Consider the following 15909-nt stretch of genomic DNA (forward strand, 5'->3'; position numbering starts at 1 on the left):
TTTTAAAAAAAGAAAAAAAAACAAAGTTGCAATTTGGAATTATTTGTTGGTTAACGATTTATTATGCTACCAAGTTTCCTTAATGTTGTCATGTAACTTAAATCTCTTTTTTCTTGTAATAGTGGGCATGGACTCCAGAGCCTCCTCTATACTAGGCAAGGCCTTTACCACTGAACCTCACTCCAGCCCCCTTGTTTAGTTTTGATCATTTTGTCTAACCAAGTAAACTTCTGTGGAAAGAACTGTAGTTGTCTGTGGCGTGCGATGTAGTGTTGAATTAGTGTGAGTCACATAACCTCTTCGAAGTCACTCTGACAAGGACCAGTAGAGTCTCAGAAGCACAGGACCTTCTGATACCTGGTTTTCTTTCTACTCTCTAATAATTTATTGATGGGTTTGCACACCACCAAAGTAACCCAATTTCAGTTCCGACTGTCTCAGTCTGCATGTATTTGTTATTTTTCAGAATACTATCTTTTTGGCAATTGCTTATCATAGCAGGCAAATATCTAACCAACCGCAGATTCTTTTCTAAATTTATTTTTATTTTTCATGTATTTGAATGTTTTGTCTGCATGTGTGTATACCACCTGTGTGTCTGGTCCCCTGAGAACTGGAATTATGGGCAACAGTGAGAAACCACAGATTCTTACTTTTTATGTTGTTTTTAAAAATATTTTATTTATTATTTTTATTTTATATGTATGAGTGGGTTCTGGGAATCGAACTCAGGTCCTCTGCAAGAACAGTCAGTACTCTTAACCGCTGAGCCATCTCTCCAGCCCCTCTTACATTTTTAATTTAATTTATTTTATGTTTACAAGTGGATTGCCTGCATGTATATAAGTGCATCTGTGTCTCATAATGCCTGTGGAGGCAGAAGACGTCAGATCCCCTGGAACTGAAGTTAAGAACAGCTGTTAGTCAGCATGTAGGTGCTGGGAACCAAACCCAGGTCTTCTGTGAGAGCAGCCAGTGCTCTTAATTGCTGAGCCATCTCTCCAGCCCCAGCAACCACAGATTCTTGATGAATCTAAGATATAATACACTTTTAAGTAGATTTAATTTTTTAAAAAAGATAAGGTCTTACTTTTAACCCATGCTAGCCTGGAACTCAGTAGGTGGCTCAAGCTACCCTCAAACTTACAATAGTACTCCAGGCTCAGCCTCCCAAATGTAATATTACAGGTGTGAGCCACCACATATGGGTTCTAGCCCTTTATTTTATTTTTTTGTTTGTTTTTAGTGATGGGGATGAAACCCGGGGCTATGTGCATCCTAGGTATGCAATTTACCTTTGAGCCACACCCCAACTCCTATGGAGTTTTTTTTGTTTTTGTTTTTGTTTTTTTAATGAAGTGCTGGTGTTGGAACCCAGGCCTCATGTTTCATACATGTTAGACAAGCACTCTACCACTAAGCCGCACCCCAGCCATTTTATTGCCCACTGAGGAGGATGGTTTGAAATAAACAGTTCCATGACTGGGAATGTAGCTCAGTTGGAAGAGTGTTTGCCTAGTATGTAGGAAGCCCCTCTGGGTTCAGTTCCTACCACCACATAAACTGGGCATGGTGGTACATGCCTGTAATTCAAGGACTTGGAAAGTAGAGGCAAGTTCAAGGTTACATAAGGAGTTCCAGATAGGTCTGGGTTAGAGACCTTGTCTCAGAAAAAAAAATAACATGAAATGCATGGCTCTACTCTCTCAGGCAATTGGGCTTTCACAACACCCGCTTCTGTCCTCTTGTAGATGGAAGAAGAAATGACTTTGGTCTCCCTGAACTCCTGGCTCTCCTCGCCAACTCCATGGCAGGCAAGCCCCATGATGCAGAACCCCAGGAGAATCCTGTCACAGCCTGAGTGCTTGGATGAGTGATCATCTGGCTTTGATCTCATCAATCGAGCTGAGCTGCCTCTCCTCCTCCTTGGGTAACTCCCTTAGACTCACCACCTCCTACATAGTGTCCCAAACATACTTTCACTTTGTCTTATTACTTTTACAAACAGTGCCACAGACAGCCCTCTTTTTAACCTGGTTGCTTATTTGGGGATTAATTTAACTCATTAGCACTGAGATGTTGATCGTTAACTATCATTTCCCACTAAAAGGAGAAAAATGTTCCTTAGAGAAATGGCCCATTCTGTGGTTGGAACAGCAAATATTCTTGCCTTGAATATCTAGACACAGCTGAAATGAGAAACTGCACCAAGCTATGGAGGAGTAGGTACTCTAAAGAAATAACTTGGGGGCTGGCCAGATGGCTCGTCAGGTAAAGGTGCTTGCTGCCAAGCCCGATGACCTGAGTTCCATTCCACATGGTAAAAGAAAAGAACTATTTCCTGCAATTGTCTTCTGACCACTACAGGTGCTCAGTGGCATAGTCATCACCAGCCCCAACACACACACACACACACACCACACACACACACACACACACGCACACGCACACACACGCACCATAAAATAAATAAATGTAACAAAAAAATTTGAGAAACTAACTAATTTGAGGTTATAGTTTAGTGGTAGAACATCCTACTATGTCTGAGACCCTGGTTTAAATCCTTAGAACCATGAAGAGGTAGGGGGGGTGGGAGGAGGCAGTTGGGTTGTGGCAGGCACAGGGATACATCATTTGTACTATCACATGCTGAGGCCCTGGGTTCCATCCACTAAGTATTACCAAAAAAAGGGAAGAAAGACACAGAGGCAGTGCCTTTGAAAGAATGGAAGCAAGGAAAATGTCATTTGAGGAGGGCAAGGTCTGCTCTCTGTGCTGGTCAGGAGTTGAGAAGGGTAGTGCAACAAATAACTTAGTTAGGGACATGCCGCCAACCAGCCACTCAAATCACAGCACCAAGCCTGCATTTGCCATGTCCCCAGAGAGCACCATTTTGAGGGTGTTGGTGGTGGCTGGTATGATACAGACTTTGCCTGTGGAGGGAAGTCTTTCTGGGACAGGAGCTGAGCCTGGAGGCAGAGTGAGGGCAGGTGGGTTGTACGGAACTGGAGTGGAGGCATGCACCAAGATGCAGATGGTTATGTGCAAGACCAGTGCATCGGTGCCCTGACTGGGGCCAGGGCTTTGCATATCGTGGACATCAGAAGAAGTAGCTCACTCACAGAAAGAAAAGCAGCTCTTCCTCCGTTGCCCTGGGTTGCCCTCTCTTCTCAGGAGCCATCTTTCCCATCAGGAATGTCTTGTGCAAATGTCTGGGAACTGTTGAGCTGACTTCGGGACATCTCTATGAATGTTATGCGTTGTTACATTTCTCCCAGATGAGACTCAGCTCAGGAGAGCCTGGCAGAGAAACAGCTCAGAACTTTTCATTAATATTTTCATCTTTTAAAATTACATTTATTTATTTGTGTGTGTGTCACAGCATGCTCATACAGGTCAGAGGATAACTTGCCAGAGTCGATTCTTTCCTTCTACCACGTGGATCCCGAGGATCAAACTCAATTCATCAGGTTGGCATCATGCTCATTTAGCCACTGAGCTGTTTCACTGGCCCTTTTATAAAGTTTTTGAGACAGGGTCTCTTTATGTTGCCCAGGATGACATCAAACTCTGTAGCAATCCTCCTATCTCAGAATGTTGAGATTACAAACATGTGACATCACGTCTGTTGCTTTTTTCTATATATAACACAATTCAGTGTTGGGGTCATCAGCAGTCCTGTTTATAGGTTTTTATTGTTGTTTGTTATGGTACTAGAAATTGAACCCAAGACTTCATGCCTACTAGGCAAGCACTCTATCACTGAACTCTTAGCCTCATGACAAACCATATTCAAGCCATATTGTCTAGTCCTGCTTTGGAACCATCTGCCACTGACTCAGGTGGGAACTCATTCCAAGAGGGTCCTGAGTGAGAGCTGTCTGTACTGTGGCCTTTGAGGCCATCTGTCTTAATCCAAAGTTGCTTCTTGGGGTATCTATGATAAGAATTAGGTTTAGAGGTGAGTATGTCTCGAGGACAGGCATATGTTTGTTCCTTGATACTCCATGAGGGCTGGAGTCCAAGGGCTAAGGAGTCGGGTCAGCCAAAGCCCAGGTGAGAAGGGGCTGATGAACTGATTGGGAGACTCCACGCCAGATCCTAAAGGCTTCTTTCTGCTACCAGCTCTAGCCTCACCTATGCCTGAGTATTGTTTTTCAGTCTGGATCATGCTCTATCCCATTATCTATCTACACCTCCATCCATGCAGGCACCCATCACAGCTTTTAGTATTATTATTATTTATTTTATGTGTATGAGTGTATTGCCTGCATGTATGTGAGTGCACCCATGTCGTGCAATGCTTGTAGAGGTCAGAAGAGAACATCAGATCCTCTGGAACTGGAGTTATGGATGGAGTCCTCTGCAAGAGCAGAGTTAAGTGCTCTTAACTACTAAACTATCTCTCCAGCCCCACCCACCACAGTTTTGACCTGAGCTGAGCAGATAGCTTGGGGTTCTATCCTGTATGAACCCTCTGAAAAAAACCTTTTCCCAAGGCCAGCACACAGTTTTCCTTCTGTCTCACTAGACTGAGATTCTTTGTGCAATTGTCCATGGAGTCCATCAGAATCCAAGCCTAATTTGTTTGTTCCTTGATACTCCATGAGGGCTGGAGTCCAAGGGCTAAGGAGTCGGCTCAGCCAAAGCCCAGGTGAGAAGGTGCTGTACCTCAAGCCCAGCCCAGAACGTGGTACATTGATCAGTCAGTGGCCCATGAAGAGACATCTGAAGGGTTCAGGCACCTCTGCTGCTGGCTTACAAATCACCCTGGCAACACCTATGTCTCTAGATCAGGACTACACAGAATGAACAAGGGGATCCATCGTCATTGTGAGCCCTTAAGCAAGTCCTTCGACCTGTGTAAGTTTTGGTTTTTCCACCTGCGGAGTGTGCCCTGGAGGAGCAGAGAAGCTTGCCTTCAAGGACCTTTTAAGCTGTCTGACTCCCCACCCACACCACAGTACAAGCTGTTGCTTATGTGTTACAGAATTCAGCTTGTGGTGCTTGCTGGTCTTTCGTATGTGACAGCAGGTGCTGATATTAAAGCTTGAAGACCGAGGGGTCATGGAGGAGTTATTCACACTTACTTTGGCACTGCTCACAGCCCCTCCACCTTCCCTGGCCTCCACCTGGTCAGGCCCCTGGCAAGGCACCAGCACAGCTCTCCTGTCTGTCACATCTCTGTCACATCTCCTGCACAAAGCACAGTACTTTGCAAAGTCAGTGTTTTTTCAGGTGTGCTGGTTTGGGGGGCCATCTGGTCTATGAGCTCCTGGTGGGTAGGTACTCCAGGCTTAAGGGCTCTCAGAGGGGCTCTAGTGATGGATGCTTAGGTTACAGTTGTATGAAGACCTGGGGCCTCAGACTCATGAGGGTGCAGAGGTGGAGACCAAAGCATCTCCTCGGGCTGCTGCAATACAGGAAGGTGATCCAAGAATAACAGTCAGGGTCACTATCTTCCCAGAAGGCACAGTGGGCTTCTCTCAGCTTCTGCACACTCCTTTCAACTAGTCTATCTCAAAAGGAACTAGATGGCCCTCCCAAGGGTTTGCAACTCTACAGCTTAGGATAATGGACAATGCAATGGGCAGCCACTCTCAGACTGAGATACAGGGAAAATATATATGACCACTGCTTCCTTCCCTTCTTTCCCCATATTTGGTGGTTGAAACTTTTCACTTACTTTAAAAGGCTCAGATGAAAGGCTGTGGTGGGATGAAAGGCTCTTGGGGGCCCTTGCTGGAGGAAGTGTTCAGCTGACAGGTAGTTGTGAAGCCACCTGGAGAGGTGCCAGTGGAGAATTAGCATGCCATCAGCCACACCTAGGGCGTGAGGGGTGAAACCTGAAGGGGCCCTTATCAGGGATGAAATCTGTCATTTCCCTGAGAAATGGGCCTGAGAAGCCCCATCCTCACCCATGAGCCTCAGTTTACTGGTACAAGAACACCCAAACTGAGGCATGTCCGGATCCTGGGACCCATGAGTGTGTGTGTGTGTCTGTGTGTCCATGCAACCTCACTGAGGATGGAACCTGGGGCCTTTCCCATGCTGGACAAAGGTGGGCTAGAGAGAGATGGCTCTGCGGTTAAGGGTACTTAATGCTTTTCCAGAGGACCTGAGTTCAATTCCCAATACCCACATCAAGCAGCTCAGAACTGTTTGTAACTCCAGTTCCAGGGGCTCCAACACCCTCTTTGAGCCTCTGCCAGCACCCTTATACACAGACATACACAGACACATACACATAAAATTTAAAGAAAAATCTAAAAAAAAGGTTCTACTGAACTACAAATCCATCCCTAGAGCTCAATTGCTATTTTCAACAATTTCTAAGGTGTATATTAGAAGGCAAAACATGACAGGCCTGAAAGCTGTGCATATGTTTCTACTAGTTTTTAGACAGGACCAATTTTTTTTAATAAAGATGACTGGGGAGATGGGGAGATGACTCAGTGGGTAAAAGTGCTTGCTGTGCAAGTATAACTATGATGATCTGAGTTCAAATCCGTGAGCCACATAAAAACTAAATGGCAGTTCCCAGTGCTCCTAGATGGGAGACAGAGGCAGGAGAATCAACTCACAGACAAGAGATCCTGGAGTACCCAAGTGGCAGACACAAGAGACCCTGCCTCAAACGAGGCGGAAAGTGAGAACACTTCTGAGCGCTGTCCTCTGACCTCCACATGCATGCCACGGCTCACACAGGTATATACACACACACAAATATGAAAAAAAATTAGATCTGTGCCAGGTATAATGGCACATTTCTGTAGACTCAGTTGCTCTAAGGCTGAGACAGGAGGATTGATGCAATTTGGGGATTCAATGCCAGACTGGACACATGGTGAAACCCTGTCTCAAACAACAACAGAGCTGCAAGTAGAGAATTTCATCAAACCTTTTTCCAGAAGTTGCCAGGCTTGTCCACAAAGTCTTAAGTTATTACAAATAGGAGAGGTTTAAAGCCTGAAGCCTGGCCCCTCTCTCTCTCTGCCTCAGACCCCAAATCACCCTTCTTTATCCTTATCTAGAAGAGACTAGAACAACCCGGAATTTAGATCTCACCAAGACCAGTGAAGAAAGAGACTCTAGACCTGCCCTGGGGCCCTGGGTGTCAAGAAGGGGCTTCTTGAGGGCCAAGGACAAAGAGGCTCCCCAAGAAAGGAGTTGACTTTAGAGCCCATGCACACTATGCAGGGCCTCTTCCTCAGAGGACGCTTAGCCATCTGCCACACAGCTAGAGGATGTTTAGACACAGCCAGCACTGTGTTCAGAGTTGCAGGGATGGAAGAGACAGATGATGAAACTCCTGATAGGCTTTTCTTTTCTTTTCTTTTTTTTTTGTTTTTTTTTTTTTTTGTTGTTGTTGTTTTGTCTCTTTGAGACAGTGTTTCCCTGTAGCCCCAGCTGTCCTGGAACTCACTATGTGGACCAGGCTGGCCTTGAACTCACAGAGATCCACCTGCCTCTGCCTCCTGAGTGCTGGAATTAAAGGCGTCCACCACCACGCCCTGCTGGGCTTTTCATTTGTACCGAGTTCCTTGATACCTAATAGCCTCTCCTGCTATTTGGATGGACGCTTGTTTCTCTTCCCAACTTCCCATATCTCAAAAGTCTAGGGCTTTGTGGAGGGTCCTGAGTTAGTCCCTGGTTGGGCATCACTTCATGCACAGTAGGAAGTCGCCCTCAGCTGCCCAGATAGCTTCTTTCTACCTCTCTGTTGGGAAGTACAGTCTTATCTTCATCTGATAAAAACTCTGAGGACTGAATGCATTGATCTTTTGTTACAAATCCTTTTTATGGACCCTGACTAACAATTCCCTTCACATAGACAGACTTACACGACTGCTGATGGGACTTGGCTTTCACACATACCCACTTAAAGATAGGTGGCAACCTGGGACTGGGATCCCCCCCTGACACAGCCCACCTAGCTTACTCACAGGAAGAAGCAGTGCAGTGCTGAGCGCATTTGCAAAGATGTTCCGCACACGTGACTGCAGCTGACCAACCCCAATCCACTCACTCTTCTGTTCTGTTTTTCTCATCTAACCTCTGGGAATCTGAGGCTCTAAGAATATACATAATCAGCCCAGAGTGGGACAGCTTGTATGTGTGGGGATGGGGTGGCCCACACAACTCCACTCACCCTGTGGTCTCCAGCACCTTGGAAACGGGGGAAGCCAGAGCTGCCTGCCTCAGAGCACCTGCCTCCTGCCTTCTTGCTGTTGCACAGCAGCATCAGAAACCAAGCTGTGTCCACTCCTAGAACCCCAAAGGAGCTGAGTCTTGAGATAACAATCCTGTCTTCAGACAACTAATGTAGGGACAAAGCAAACAGGCATTCCCCATTGGCTGTAGCCTGCCGGTGGCCAATGTGTTCTCCTTACTGTCCCCTCTCAGCATCCCTAAACATGACCCTAGTCGCCATTTGAAAACTTTGTTTTTATTTTATTATTATTGTGTGTATGATGCATGTGTACTGGCATGTGTGTGGATGTCAAAGGACAACTTTGTGGAGTTGGTTTTCTTCCCGCTTTATATGGGTTCCAAGGATGGCACTCAGGTCCTTAGGCTTATGTAGCAAGTGCCTTTACCGCTGAGCCATCTTGCTGGCCCCCTAGTCATCATTTTAAAGTGTACAGTATAGCCAGGCATAGTGATGCACACCTTTAATCCCAGCACCCAGGAGGCAGAAGCAGACAACTCTGTGAGATTGAGGTCAGCCAGGTCTACATAGCAAGTTCCAGGTCAGCAGGGGCTGCAGGGAAACCCTGTCTCAAGGGGTGGGGGATGTGCACAATATAGTGGCAATTAGCACATTCACAATGCTGTACAATCATCAGGCCTGTCTAGGTCCAAAATAGTTCCATTAGCCCTAAAAGGGTACAACACTAGGCAGCTGGTTCCTAGCAACCAGCAATTGCCACTTCATATCACCACAGATTTGCCTATTCTCATTATTTCATGAAAATGCAATCATTTTTGCTGGGTATGATGGAACACATTTGTAATTCCAACACTCAGGAGGGTGATTCGGTGGATTATAAATTAAGACCAGACTGAGCTACATTGGGAGACAAAAGAATGCAAAACAGGATAAAACCTGCAGTTGTACAAGGTGTGATCTTTCGTGTCTGCCTCTTTCACTTAGTCTTTTAAGGTTCATCCAATGCTGTGGCATATCAGTACTTCATTCTTTTTTATGGCTGAATAGTATTCCATTGTGTGGGTATCACAACTTCAAATGAAGATATTGATATACTGGAGATGAGACTAAATAATTTACCCCAAACATGGTTATCTAAACTGCTTAGTGGGCAAGGTTGCACTTGAACTCAAGTCTGCCTTTTACTACACTATAGTCTAATCTCATTTTGCAGCACTCCAATGCTCCTCCACCCCTTTCTCAACTCTGGCACATCTACACTCTCCCAGCGTAGAGGACATAGTCTCCAGTCACTCCTGCTGCTGTGTACAAAGACTGTCAGCTTTCAGAGGACGAAGATTGTGACTCATATTTCTGTCCTTCCCTTAGTACTGGACACAGATGGGGTACACGGAAAATGCATTCTGGTTCGTACCTTTGGCTCTCTATAGCTGACTTGATTATAAATCAAGCATGATAGAGGATTACTTAAATGAATTATAGTAGATCCATAAAATACAACCCTTAAAAATTGCGTTCTAGCCGGGTATGGTGGTGCACGCCTTTAATCCCAGCACTCGGGAAGCAGAGGCAGGCGGATCTTTGTGAGTTCAAGGCCAGTCTGGTCTACATAGTATGTTCCAGGACAGCTGGGACTACAAGGAGACCCTGTCTAATTTGTACTTTTAACTCCTGAGCAAGCTCTCCAGCCCTGATACTATCTAAATTTCCACACGAGCAAACTAATGTGGTAGCACCTGTCTTTGCTTATTCAGTGATAGCGCCTGGAAAACGATCTTTTTCAAAAATTTTTTTTTTAATTTTTATTTTTATGTGTATGTGTGTATTGCCTGCATGTAGATAAGTGCACCTGTATCGTGCAATGCCCGCAGAGGACAGAAGAGGCTGTTGGATCCCCTGGAACTGGAGTTACAGACCGTTCTCAGCGCCATGTGGGATTTGAACCCGGATCTTCTGCAAGAACATTCAGTGTTCTTAACCACTGAGCCATCTCTCCAGCCCTGATTCCCCAATATTTCAAGAGGAAATAGTATGTATTTTCTGCATGTGAAAAGCAAGATATACAACAAAATAATATGGAAAAAAAGGAAAAGATACCACTTTTCCTAAAGTAAAAAGTAAAACACATACATGTTCACAGAAAAAAATTCTAGAAGAACACATTCCAAAAGGTTAACATTGAGCAAAGTGTGGTGGATCATGCCTATAATCCCAGCACTCACAAGGTAGAGGCAGGAGGATCAGAAGTTCAAGGAGGAGGCTACATGAGACCCTGTTTCAAAACACTAACCAGCCAACCAACAACTCCCCTCAATATAAATAAAAAACTCAAATCAATTCATTACACACACACACACACACACACGCACGCACAACTGCTTGAAGTTAGGCTGCTTGTTGCCCCATGCCCAGTCTTCTGTGAAGACCCTCAAAGGTTTTCAAAGCTCTTCCCAGGCATGTATGACTCCTTGGTACTCCCTCTCACTGGCCAGATGATTTATCCAGACAGGAGAGCTCTCTTTCTCTGATAGAAAGCCAGATTGGTATGATGTCCAGACAATATATGAGGCAGGGGGAGGGACAGATATCCAGAGCAGATCTAGGGGGTCAGCTAGACAGTGGGACTCTGGGTCAAGCATAGATTCTTCATCAGCTGGTGCTAACTTGGGTCAAAGCTTAGTTCCTCCTATTTCTCATCCATGTAGCATGGTACAGGACCCTTCAGTTCCTTCCAATGCCCTTCAGTTCCAGGCCCACACCCTGATCTGGCTAACACTGCAAAGAGGAATAATGACTGACAAAGACTTGCTTTACCTCGGTTTTTGTTTGTTTGTTTTTTAATTAGGTAGTTTATTTTTATGTGTATGAGTGTGTTACCTGCATGCATGTAAGCACACCATGTCATGCAATGCCTGCAGAGGTCAGAAGAGGGCATCAGATCCCCTGAAACTGGAGTTATGGACAGTTGTTAGCCACCATGTGGGTGCTGGGAACCAAACCAGGGTCCTCTGCAAGAGCAGCTGTTGCTCTTAACTGCTGAGCCATCTCTCCAGGCCCCTCCTGTTTTATGATTAATTTTTTTCTTTGTGTGTGTGTGTGTGTTTGTGTGTGTGTGTGTCTGTGTGTGTGTGTGTATGTGTGTGTGCAGGTGTGTACAAGTGTCCAGAGAGGCCAGAAGAGGGCACCAGATGCCCTGAGCTTGAGTTACAGGTGGTTTTGAGCCCCCTGCTATGGGTTCTAGGAACTGAACTCAGGTCCTCTGGAACAACAATAAGTGCTCTCAACTACTAAGTCATCTCTCCAAGCCCCTGACCCAGGTTTTTATTTTGTTTTGTTTTGGTTTTAACTTGTTTCTTAATGTTTTCTTAGGCCCAGCTCTGCACTTCCTTGTAAAATCCACTTTTACAAAGAGTCCAGCAAGTCACTTTAACAAGACCCTCCCACCTTTGATGTCTGGCTCTGAAATGACCCCCAAGTCCTCACGTATTGAAAGCTTGTCCCCCAGTGCAGCTATGTTCAGTGGTAGGTCTTTTGGGAAGTGGAATCATTAGGACTTTGACTTCATCAGTGCATCATCCATTGACCAGTTCATAGTTTGATGGGTTGTTAAGAGGTGATGGAAACTTAGGAGATGCAGCCTAGTTAAAGAGACATGCCCTTGGAGGCTATGTATTGTTCCCACCTCTCTGTCTGTCTCTGTCTTTCTCTGCTTCCTGGCTGCCCTGGGGTAAGCAGCTTCACTCCATCATACTCTCACACCATGAGGTTCTGCCTCATCAGGTCCAGGAACAAGGGAGTCCAGTAATCATGGACTGAAAACTCTGAAACTGACTCCCCCAAAACATCACTTCCTTTAAGCTGATGTTGTTAGGTGTTTTGTCACAGCAACAGAAAGTAATATCCAGTTCTCCAGCATCCAGCAGATGGTATCTATTCACCCTGGCCCATCTTCAGCAAGGAACTTGTTCAGTTGATTTAACCAGAGTCCCCCCTACCCTTCCTGTAGTAGTGTTCCATCCACCACTCCACCCTGCTCCATGGGTGTACATTCCTATCCTTTTTCATGGGGTGTCTGCATACCTGTCATAATGTTTCTTCCCCATGCCCTAAGAAGTATCACTGAATAATTTTCTTTTCTTTTTTAATATTGTATTTATTATTTTTATTTTATGTATATGAATGTTATGCTTGCATGTATGTAAGTGCACCTGTGTCCTGCAATGCCCATTGAGGCCAGAAGAGGGCATTGGATCCCCTGAAACTGGAGTTATGGGCAGTTGTTAGCTGCCATGGGGGTGCTGGGATTCAAACTCAGGTCTTCTGCAAGAGCAGTCAGTGATCTTAACCGCTGAGCCATCTCTCCAGCCTCAATTTTCTTTTCTTTGCTGCCCAGCACAACCACATGGCCCTGGGTCCATTCTCAGGTGTGTCTGAGCATCTCCTGCATGGGTGAATCCACATGCTGTCTTGTTGTAGGCTTGGTTATTTCACCAGAGTGCAGGCTTCACCCTCTGAGCCTTGGTGAAATAAATGGGCCTAGGTAAGTTCAAAGAATATCTAGACCCAACAAAGAGAATTTGTGATTTTCAACTTATTATCATAAAAAGTGGTATCCTGAGATATTATGAAATGAAAAGAGTGAATTGCCAAGGAAGATGTATACCAAAAACTCATTTGTAGGGTTGGAGAGATGGCTCAGTGGTTAACAGTACATGGTGCTCTTGCAGAGAATCCAAGTTCAATTCCTAGCACCCACACAGGTGGCTCACAGCTGTGTACAACTGCCATTCCAAGTGATCTGACACCATCTTCTGGCATTGGAGAGTACTGCACCCAGGTGCACAACCCCCCCCACACACACACATAAGCACACATTTTTTTTCCTTTTTTACGTGTATGTGTGTATTGCCTGCATGTAGGTAAGTGCACCTGTGTCATGCAATGCCTGAGGAGGACAGAAGAGGCTGTCAGATCCCCTGGAACTGGAGTTATGGACAGTTGTTAGCTGCCATGTGGGTGCTGGGATTCGAACTGGGGTCTTCTGCAAGAACAGCCAGTGTTCTTAACTGCTGAGCCATGTCTCCAGCCCCCCCCATATTTTAAAAATAAAAATATGGGGCTGGAGATATGGCTCAGCAGTTAAGAGTACTGGCTGCTCTTGCAGAGGATCCTGGTTTGGTTCTCAGCACCCACATGGCAGCTAACAACTGTCTGTTAACCCAATTCCAGGGCATCTGATGCCCTTGTCTGACCTCTACAGGCATTGCATGACATGGGTGTGCTTACATACATGCAGACAATACACTCATACACAAAAAATAAAAATAAAATTTTTAAATAAAAATATTTTTAAAAGCATAGAAAAAAAGTCCATTTTATGTTTTAGAAAAAATTTAAACCAGGTATAGTGGTACATGCCTCTAATTCCAGCATGCTAAAAAGGATGTTAAAAGAGGGAGGATCAGGAGTTAGAGGTCAGCTTGAGCTACATAAGGAGACCTTGTCTCAATAAATAAATAAAGTACAAATAAAATTTTAAAAAAAAACATGTAAGTAAGGAGGAATTATAGAGCCGGGCATGGTGGCCCATGCTGGTGATCCCAGCATTCTGGAGGCAGAGGCAGGCAGATTTCTGTGAGATCAAGGCCAGCCTGGTCTACATAAAGAGTTCCAGGTCAGCCAGGGCTACATAGTGAGACCCTTTCTTTTTGTAAAAAATTTTTTTTTTGTTATTTTTATTTTATGAGTACAAGAGTATTGCCTGCATGTGTGTAAGTGCACCATGTCCTGTGGGGCCTGTGGAGGCCAGAAAAGGGAGTGGGATCACTTGGAACTGGAGCTACAGATAGTTCTTAGCTGCCATATGGGTGCTGGAACCAAGCTAGGGTCCTCTTGCAAGAGCAGCCAGTGGTCTTAACCATTGAGCCATCTCTCCAGTCTGAGACCCTTTCTTAAAAAAAAGTGGTGGGGCTGGAGAAATTGCTCAGCAGTTAAGAGCACTTGCTCCTTCAGAGGCCCCAGGTTCAGTTTCCAGCACCTACATAGTGAATAACAGACATCCTTAAGTCCAGTTCTGGGCATCGTATGCACATGATGTACTTACATACATGCAGGCAAAACACTCAGGCACATAAAATAAAAATAAAATTTTAAAAATCAAAAAAGCAAATATCTTATTGGAAAGAAGTTACTGAAAATAAAGATTTTTAAAATTCATGGACTAACAATTATATGAGCATATGAATTATAATTATGTATTTATTTTTATATTTCTATGTGTGTGTACGTATGTGCTGTTTCATGTGTGTGTAGAGGTCAGAGGTGGACATAGGGTGTTTTCCTCTGTCTTTGTCCAATGTATTTTTTCTTTTCCATTTTCATATGTTTGTGTATGTGGACACATATGTGTGTGCGTGCTTTTTACTTGTGTGTGGACACGTGTGTGGGTGTGTACATTCAACTGTGAGGCCCCAGATTGATGTCACAGATCATCCTTGCTTGACCATATGGCTAGTCTCCCTTGCCAGCTTGATCTGGGGATTACGTCTCTGCGCATTCCCAGACTGGGATTACATACGGCTACCACACCCAGTGTGGGCTCTGGGGATCCAACGTGGTTCCTCACACTTTGCAGCAAATGCTTTAACTGCTGAGCCATCTTCCCAGCCCCAATCATCTTATTTTTTGAAACAGGATCTCTTACTGAAACTGGAGCTCACTATTTCAGCTCCATTAGCTGGTCAGTCAGCTCTCAGGACGCGCCTGTCTCTGCACCCCAGCTGGGATTTCAGGCAGGGTCATCACAACCATCTTTTACACATGTCTTGGAGATCCAAGCTTAGGTCCTTATGCTTGTGCAGCTTGCGCACTAGGCCTACTGCATCACCTCCTTAGTCCCTTATTTATTTATTTTTGGTTTTTCGAGACAGAGTCTCACTATGTAGCCCTGGCTGGCTTGAAAGTCACTATGTAAACCAGACTGGCCTCAAACTCACAGAGATCTACCTATCTCTGCTTCTCGAGTGCTGGAATAAAGGCAAGCGCCACCATGCCCAGCCTTATTTTTATTTCTTAATATGCATGATATATTAAAATATGTTCATGATAGTTACTATTAAGGATTAATAAATTCAAAGAGTATAAAAACCATAAAAAAGCCGGGTGTGTACACCTTTAGTCCCAGCACTCAAGAGGCAGAGGCAGACAGATTGTGAGTTCAAGGCCAGCCTGGTCTACATAGTGAATTCCAGGCCCTGTCTCAAAAAAAAAAAAAAAAAAAAAAAAAAAAATCATAACAAGAAGAAAATCTTGTCTGACCCCTTCTGGCCCCTCACTATTGGAATGTTCTCTGAGGCTCTCACAGTCAGGCAAGGTAGCAAGAAAGTCAAGGTAGCTGCTTGAGAGGCTAAGGCAAGAGGATCTCTTGAGCCCAGGGGTTAGAGAGAGTCTGGATAACCTAGTGAGGGAGATCCCATCTTATTTATAGAAAGAGGGGACTTGATGGCTCATTTATAATTCCAGCACTTAGGAAGCTGAGGTAGAAAAGATTGTTATGAATTTGAGGCCAGCCTTGTCCAAATATTGAGTACCAGGTCCACCAGGCCTACATAGCAAGATCCTGTCTCAAAAATACAAATTGAGCCGGGTGTGGTGGCGCATACCTTTAGACCCAGCACTTGGGAGGCCACTTCAAGGCCAGCCTGATCTACATAACAAGTTCCAGGCCAGCTGGGGTT

Source organism: Nannospalax galili, unplaced genomic scaffold (assembly GCF_000622305.1).
Source record: "Nannospalax galili isolate Female #2095 unplaced genomic scaffold, S.galili_v1.0 scaffold1508, whole genome shotgun sequence".
NCBI classification, from domain to species: Eukaryota; Metazoa; Chordata; class Mammalia; order Rodentia; family Spalacidae; genus Nannospalax; species Nannospalax galili.